The sequence below is a fragment of the Lactuca virosa genome, chromosome 5 (assembly GCF_052849685.1).
Source record: "Lactuca virosa cultivar CGN04683 chromosome 5, Lactuca_virosa_CGN04683_v6, whole genome shotgun sequence".
In the NCBI taxonomy this organism is placed as follows: domain Eukaryota; kingdom Viridiplantae; phylum Streptophyta; class Magnoliopsida; order Asterales; family Asteraceae; genus Lactuca; species Lactuca virosa.
The window spans coordinates 248161057-248169984 of record NC_136430.1 but is presented as its reverse complement, the minus strand read 5'-3'; the positions used below and the strand labels follow the sequence as shown (position 1 = coordinate 248169984).

The 8928-nt window shown below is 39.3% G+C and overlaps 1 long non-coding RNA gene across 1 annotated transcript; it reads left to right on the top strand.

Moving 5' to 3' along the window:
- Positions 1 to 4851: 4851 nt before the first annotated feature.
- On the top strand, positions 4852 to 7124 carry LOC145116255 (uncharacterized). Its single transcript, XR_013711950.1, has 2 exons — positions 4852 to 5133; positions 6739 to 7124. It is a non-coding gene; the product is annotated as an uncharacterized LOC145116255 (long non-coding RNA).
- The last annotated feature ends 1804 nt before the right edge of the window (positions 7125 to 8928 follow it).

The window sequence follows — 8928 nt, the reverse complement described above, 5'->3', positions numbered from 1 at the left end:
ATGTCTTAAAGAAGGTTTAAAACACTTGTCAAATGTAAGAGTAAAAGTTTTCTACTCTTGTACATTTGAAATTGGTAAGTTGTGATGTTTTGGATAAAACAAAGACCAACTAAGGCCAATTGTGTGAAATATTTGTCTTGATAAAGAATCCATACTATATCTTGAATATTTGACAAGATAGTCTTATATGTCAAGAGGACAGTGGGAGTCTTAAAGATCCTGAAAAGAATTTCAAGATCTAATCAAGAATAAAAACATGTAGTTTAACACTAGCACACGACGTGAGGTTTATAACCTATCGTATTGACATACTTTATTTCTGTGCCCATTCCAGTTAAAGTTGGCTTCGCATATGAGTTCTTAGAGTTCTCAATTGGTTGCATAAGAACTTGGAAGCAATGGTAGGCCCTTGAGCTGCCAGATGGCAAGAAATTAAGATTGAGTTCAGTCCATATGAGTTTGGATTTGTCATTATCTTTGTCTTGTGACTATGGTTTTGACGATTCACATGGATAAGAACACATACACCATAAAATCTAAGGGTCATAAGGTTTCTCTCCGATTCATGAAAATGATGGTGAGGAAACACTTCCACCAAGTAGATTTGAAGCAGATGGCAAAAGGTCTAAACAATTGAGACTATGATTACGGCATCCCTTTTCATAGTTCTGAAATTGTTTAGACACACATGCATGCTATCTAAGGAAAGGTGTATGATTTTGATAAAGTTTTATCAAAGCATCTCGTATCAGAAATCTGAACTTTGGTAAGAAAGTCAATAAAGTATTGATTTCTAGAAGTCCAACTGATTTCTGAGTACATGTCAAAGCTAGTGGAAGCATAAGTGTTATGCTAATAATCATAATGTTAGTGGGAGCATGATAATTATTGTTAGTGTTGCAAGTTAGCAATGTTAATTATAGAAAACAAAAGTTTCAATTCGTGAGGCTGCAGGGATTGAAAAAGTTGTTTTGCTATAATTAAGGGAGAGGATATACTTCATTTCAGTTCTAAAGGCTTAGATTGAGACCTTAATCATCTTTAGTCAAGAATATATATATATATATATATATATATATATATATATATATATATATATATGAATTTCATGTTGGATTGGTTCAACTTAAGGAAATTCTATATATTGCGTTCTCAAAATTCGATTATAATTACGGCATCCCTCTTCATAGTCAAATTTTGAAAACATGGCAAATAAAAATATTGTAGCAAAAGACTGGTCTAGAATCATGTCTTTATGTGAGACATCATGAATCGTGTACCATTTGCTTTGGGTACAGGATCGATTGCATGTGCTATAATATTTGTCATTTCTAAATTTTTTCAAATGCCCAGAGGCATTAAGAAGGGAAAAGGTCTAGAATTGGATATGACTAAAATGATTAAGCAATTGTCGAGGACAATCTGAGGTTTACCAAAGATTGGTTGCTCAGGGACAGTTGGAAGTATAGTGCTAATTTTGGAAGGACCATATTGACATATTCTGAAAAGAGGCATCTCTTATTCAGAAGTGATAGTCAAAATGAGAATATGGAGTTGTCTCCATAGGTGGAAGTTATCTGTGTAAGATTAGAAAACTTAATGCAAGAAGCATGTCCAAAGCAATGTACTTTGAATATGAGACTTAGTTTCCATGGAGTTGATCTCCATTGGAATACCTTATAATGACTGTTGACAAGTCTTTGTGACTTTGTACATATTCATTACAGGAGGGTCAGTGCATATAAGTTTAAAATCTAAACAAATTTCGATAAATGATAGGAATTTGAAATTCTCACATTTTTCGATAAGGATTTGGGAGTGTGAAATTAAAATCATTGAAATTATGTTCAATTGGTTTATTTCACAAAGTAAGGATCATAGACAAACATAGAGTGCATACTTGGTGTAAGGCAAAGCTATTGTTTAAGAAAAACATAGTGTACATGCTTGGAGCATGGGACAACTAGTGTTTTTAATTCAAGTATAAAGTTGATAAAACCGAAACAATGAATAATGAGTAATCAGTATGGTGATAAATAAAAGTGTTTATTTATATTCATAGGGTTTGATACCATATTTGATTCATTTATTCTTGTGTTTCACTTTACATGTTTTGACTTCCAGAATAACTAAGTCGCTCTTCCTGAATGATTAAGTTATTCAAACCATCCACAGTCGGTCATATGTTGGAAGTAGATATGAATCAAGACTGTCATGGGTTGGTTTGTAGAGGTCCAAGTTGGTGGACAAAGTGGTGCTACAACACTCATGAGTGCTCATAAGTTCTGAGTATTGGATTCAACCCGCGCTCATTTGAATCACTTCATGGATTTTATCACGAGTGATCATGAGATGATAATATCTTATATTCTTCAAACCTAGAGATATGAGTTGTTACTATGAGTTGGTTATACATTGATTGCACGAAAACGCATTTGGTAACTCGATGTTATAAAACGTGCCTTTGTGTATGATTCAACAAGTAGTAGAACAAGCCATATGAGTCGAAGTTTATCCATTCCTTTTACCTTCGGGATAAAAGCGATATTTGTGGGCCCTTCGATGATTTAGCGATGACACATGTGAGTGCTTGGCCAAGCCAGGACTGATTTGATTTGTTCAATCAGTCAGTCATCATAAATCGAAAATTGGGAAACAACAAATGGACAGAGAGAATGATTATAATCCATGTCTCAGTCCATATGATATCTAGAATGGAGGAATATATGATCCCTTATCTAATGGACAAGTCATTGACAAGGTCAGAGTTCGACAACGGCTTTAAGAGCTACGATTGCCAGTTAGGTTTTGAAGTCATACTCAATAATAGTTTTAGACTTATCCAAGTGGGAGACTGTTGGATTAATGTCTAAGTCCATAACTATATTTGGTATGTACTTGACCCGACCCGACATGGTCCATTTGGGTTGCACTTCACCGGCACAATTTATATGGATAGTCTTTTGAGAATAGTATATTTATGATTTATATTAATATCTTATAAGTTCTAATATATTAATATGGAATCATATTATTTAATTAGTATTGATCAAGAATTAATTTAGAATTAATTAAGTGATCAAAAAGAACTAATTAAATATGGACTCTTATATATATGGAATGGGCCAAGTTCATTTAGGTTGGGGTAAGCTTTCATGGATGGTCCATGGAGCTTTTAACCCATGGATCCTATGTAAATGAAAGGTCATGGGTATTAGGGTTTACATGGATGTAACCCTAATCCTCCATAATATATAAAGGGGTCCTTGGCTCACAAAATTGGCACAAGTGTGTGAAAATAAGAGTGGGCCGATTTTAGTGTGCATACATATTCTCTCAAGTTCTTCCAAGGTGTTTTGGTGATTTGTGATTCCATTTGAGGCTTCCACACTATTGGGGCTAAGCTCTTAAAGCTTGAAGAAATCAAGCACCAACAAAGAGGTATGTAATTCTACTAGATTTTATATTACATGTACTTTATATTATGCTAGTTAGAACAATACCTTGGAAAATTGATATTTGCATGTATAATAGAGAAAACATAGATCCAAGGTATTTAGGGTTGCATGTACACCATAGGTGTGTTAGAGTGCTCAAAACCTAACAGGCTTAATGATGAGATTGTGGGGGTGGTAAGAGAGTGGAAGGATCCATGTGGGAGTAATCACTTTAGAATATCAGGGAAAACCATGGGGAGACCCATGGCGAGTGAGTAAGTGATGTAAGCATGCGAGGAGCCGTAGCAATCACGAGTCAGTGAGTGAGTGTCGCAAGCCTGCGGGGAGCCGTAGCATTCACGAGTCAGTGAGAGAGTGTCGCAAGTCTGCGGAGAGTCGTAGCCCTCATTAGTCAGTAAGAGAGTGTTATAACACTACGGGGAGCCGTGGTATTCACTAGTCAGAGCATGATGCAGAGGAGTTCTTAGGCTTGGGTAGCCTTGACGACTGAGTCTATGGGAACCTGGTGGCCGGGCCAGGGGCGGGATTGGGGTCTCCATGATGGTCGGGATCCGTTATATCTCGAATTGGGGAGAGGTTGTGGCAAATCAGAAGGAATTAGAGAAGTAGTGTACGCGTAGATTCGTGAATCACGGGTCATGGGTGAGTATCAGATTGGATATGAGTGGCTCCAATTTTGCTGTTGAACCAGACTCTTGAGTTTGGGTTTGGTTCTATTTATGTAAAGGATAAATGAATTGAGATTTTAGATTCCTGATGGATTTCATTTTAAGTGGTTATGGTTTGCATCTGATGTTTTAGACCTGGGAGGGTCGGTTCGTTTGGTTTGAGCAGGACCGCAACATGCATGGAGTTAGTGAGTGTTAGACGACAAAGATCGGAAATGAGGTGTGACTACATATCAGTTGTAATATAGCTTGGAGTAAAGCGAACTTAGTGGTTGCATGTATATGTGGTTGGTTGAGATAGCTCTGTTGGATTGAACGGTTGGGATTATGCTCGGGCTTGTGGCCATGTCGTTCAAGTTGTCGGGCGTGTAAGGGATGGTGAGGAAAGATTTTGAGGACGAAATCTAATTTAAGTGGTGGAGAGTTGTAACATCCCGTATATTAAATAAATAAATAGATAAGGGTTAATATGAATAATAATCCTAAAGTAAATAATATTTAGCGGGGTGTTGGAGTTGGGGAGCCAATTGATACAATTTTAGAAGTTGGTAAATTATTAGGACTTAATTTGAAGAGATTTGAGAGGCTCAGGGGCTGAATGGTAAGTTTTGGACCTAAAATGAAAGGAATTTATAGAATCAAGGGCTAAAGGGTAACTTTTGGACTTAGATTGAAAACAAAACTGTGAAGAGAGGCTGGAGTTGGATATTGGGATCGAAGTTTGAATGAACACGGGTTTAGACCCGGTGCTCATTTCCATCTCGCTTCAAGATGCTATGCCGACTAACCCTAACCCTAGTGTCTCTTTCATCAGCTGCCACCCTCTAGGAGCTTCTGCAGCCGCCACATGCGTCACTAAGCCGTCCCCCGCCTGCTGCCTTACCGATGTGCACCACCACAACACGCCTTGCTGTCGGAGACGTACGAGACGCCGGAAGAGCCACCAAGACCGATTGCTAGAGCGGGGTACATCACTGTGCGATTCGTGAACGAAGAGAGAGCTCTCGGTAAGAAAAATCGGCACCCATTTATCCATTTCTTTCATCTTTCTGGTGGTTTGGCGACGGGTGTGTCGGTTGTGGCTGCCGTCGCCCGTTGGCCGCCATATCTGTGTATTCCGGCAACATTAGCCATTTGGGAGATGGCTGAACATTTTGGTGATGAGTATTTGCACGCTGTTATGGTGTTCTTTGGGGTTGTTTGCGTACTACCTAGCCAGAAAGACGAGGGACAGCCCACCACCACCACCGTGAGGTGGTGGCTGCCACCCATTGCTGTTTTCTGCCGCCCTTTTGCCGCCACCAGCCACTGTGGGAGGTGGCTGTGGGTGTGTATATGGGTGTGTGCTCGAGTGTTTTCACTGTTTTCGGTATTTTGTAGATTGTATGCGTGTTTATGTGGCCGGAAAACCCACCACCACCACCGTGAGCCGCCACTGACCACCACTACCTGAGGTGGTAGTGGGTGGTGCTTGACATAGTGAACCCTAATCGGTCCAAATGCTTGATCTGGACTAGTTGGATGGTGATTGGACTAGAAACCCTAATTAGGGTTTAGAAAACCCTAATTTTGGGTTTGTTAGTTTGGATTTTACCGGGACGTGCGATTGGACTGTTAGATCGATATTGTGAATTATGTCCGACTTCATTGTGTGAATGGCCTAGTGGAGTGATGGACTTAATGTGTTAAGTCCTTAATGGGTTAAGTGAGAAACACTTAACCCTAATCGTCATTTATGCAAAAACCCTAATTTTGTTTGGGCCTTGAGTTGGCCCTTTCTATTGGGCTTTGGTGATTGGGCTATTGATAGGCCATCCAAGAGCAATCATGTGGACTAGAATATTTAGATGGGCTTTAGGGTAAGGCCCATATGAAGGTTTGGGCCCAATTTGGAAAATTGGGCCATTGTTGGGCCATTAGTGGACCTTTGAGGACCCATTTGGTATTAGGCCTTGGTGGGCCCAATGGGCTTGGGTTATTTATGGGCCAGGTTGGTGGACCATATTTAGACCTAATATGTGAAGGTTGGGTCTTAGATCCTAATGAGGTTAATTGTGGGTTTGGCTCAGTGTTAGAGGTCGGAGTACAACAGCAGCATTTATAGGATCTGTTCGCTAATCGAGGTGAGTCTTCTCACTATACTTACCCGTGTGGTAATTTATGTGTGACCGGAGGGTCTTATTTACATTAATGACCGGAGGGTCATAGTACATTGTAGACCGAAGGGTCTTAGTACATTGTAGACCGGAGGGTCTTAATACATTATAGACCGGAGGGTCTTATTTGTTTATAATGTGATATGTGATATCATGCATTCTGTCTTTGTGAATTATGTTGTTATAGTATTCTGTGTATATGTTGATCTTATGTGCTTATACTGAGATATGTGATATCATGCATTCTGTCTTGTGATTTATGCTGTATATTATCCTGTGCATTGTTGAGATAGGACCAGAGGGTCCACCCGATTTGTGGGACCGGAGGGTCCCACTGAGACACACTGACCGGAGGGTCTTATTCGAGATATAGTCATGAGAGGCTAATGAGATGTGTGGTATTTTGGGGAACTCACTAAGCTTCGTGCTTACCGTGTTATGTGTTATGTATTTCAGGTACTTCTCAAGATCACGGGAAGGCGCCGACTTGATTGTACACACGAGATGGAGTTGTGTTTCGAGGATCCTGGATTTTATTCAAATAATTATGAACACGTGTTTTTGATAATCGATATATTGAGATTTTGTGAAATGTGTTGATGTCATTTATGTGATTTTGAAAATGAAAAATTTGTGCGAAAATTTACGGTGTTACATAACTTGTATTCTCAGGAAACAAGTAAAACATGTTATCAACAACTTTTAAAGAATTGACGCTAAGGCATTAAGGAAATCTTTTGACATCATAATGTAATGACTTTTTGGAAACATGTAACACATACAATGATGTAACTTTTTCAATTACGTATATGATGGTTGTGTTTGCTTTCTTTACTATTCAATTGTTATGATACTACACATGACGTCCTCCGCCCCCGAACGTTTCCGCCGTTCAGGTTTGGGGGTGTGACATCTTGTGAGCTGGATTTAGTTCGTCCGATGATTTTTGGGTTTGTTGATGAAAACAATTTGAGGGGATCGTTTAGAAGATCTATAGACGAATTGACATGATTAGCTCAACAACGAAGTCAGAGTTCAGACGTGTCAGCATTTGCTTAAGTAGGAATGACAGTCGTTCATGGAAGGACCTTTCGGTCCAATCACTACCGTTGCTAAGGAAGGAGCGGTAGCAAGAAGCTGATAATGGTGGCCACATGAGTTGTTTGGACATTAGAAGAGCCAAGGGAGTTTCATTTTCACAAGGGTTGAAGATGGATAGAATGCAGAGATCCTTTGGAGAGTGGGAAATTGGAGTGGTGTTTCGCCAGTTCCGGTCAAGGGTTTTAGTCCTTGTCACAGAAGAAAGGACTTACAGATGCAGTATCATGAGAAATGTTTGGGGTTATCGGACTTGCCGAGGTTTCGGAGAGTGTTCATCTGGATTTTTGATGTTTGTGCGATCATTAAGATCGACTAGTAAAGGAACGCTGGTATTTGTAAGTTCAGTTTGTCGGCAGTTTGCATTGTAAGGATGTGAGACAGGTCGAAAATCCATCAAATTTGTGGATTGGAAGAACGTAGTTGATTTCAAGTGGGGGAGAACCGTTGGGATTCCAGGGGATTGGATTCTGGTTGTGTGTTGTATTAGAACTTCTCTTACTGTCCTTGTCTGATCAAGGCTTTGGGGTTCGAAGCATGACCCGAGCACCTGATTTGGGAAAGGTCGGACGTGAGTCCGACTCACGATGACTGTGGTTGGTATGGTAGATGGACAGTAAGACCATGGGTGGGGCCATGACAGCATGGAAGTGTTGTAAGACTACGAGGTATCTGTAGCATTCACCAGGTTGATAGTCAGTCGTAGAACTATTGTAAGTTTGCGATGGAATCGTGGTATTCACCAGAATGAGGTGGACCATCGTTGGGGTGGTCATTGGTATGATGGAGGATCAACGCCTTGAGGCGGGGCATATGTAGTCCATCATAGGAGGAAAAGATTAACTAGAGCGATTAACCGAATCCAGTTTTAGGACTGCTACGACGAAAAGTGGTAAGGAACTTCAGTGTGTGCAAGAGCTAAGCAATTAATCAAGCAGTGAATTTCGAGGACAAAATTCTTATAAGTGGGGGAGAGTTGTAACGCCTCGTTCCCGATTAATTAATTCAAAATAATAACGCTAATAATTATATAGTTGAAGGCTAACTTTACGTTTGGACGAGTAAATCAAGAACAAAAAAACATGGATTTATTTAATAAGAAGAATAATTGAACATATTAAAAATACATAAATAAATAAATAAATAAATAAATAGTTAAATAATAATAATTATAATAACTAATTAAATAAATAAAATTAGATTTCTTAAAACTTAATCAATGGATTATAAGTTCAGGGATGGTTTCTGTCAAATTAGAAAACATTAGATGTCATGAAATTTGAGATAAGAGGTGGAAGCGTCAACTTTCCAAAATCCAGGGGTAATATTTTCCGAATTCAGAGACTTTGTCACCTGGTTTCCCTGCATCGCGACATCAGATTGTGGGGAGAAGATACCTGATTCCAAACTTTTTGGATATATCTTGCATCAGATTTTTTTAAGCAAACCTAATCTTCATTAAGGTATGAGCCGCCAAGGGTGAAAAGGGAGAAGAGATGTAATCAGGTTTTTTCTATTGAAGCACCATAACTGCGTTTTCATTCTTCC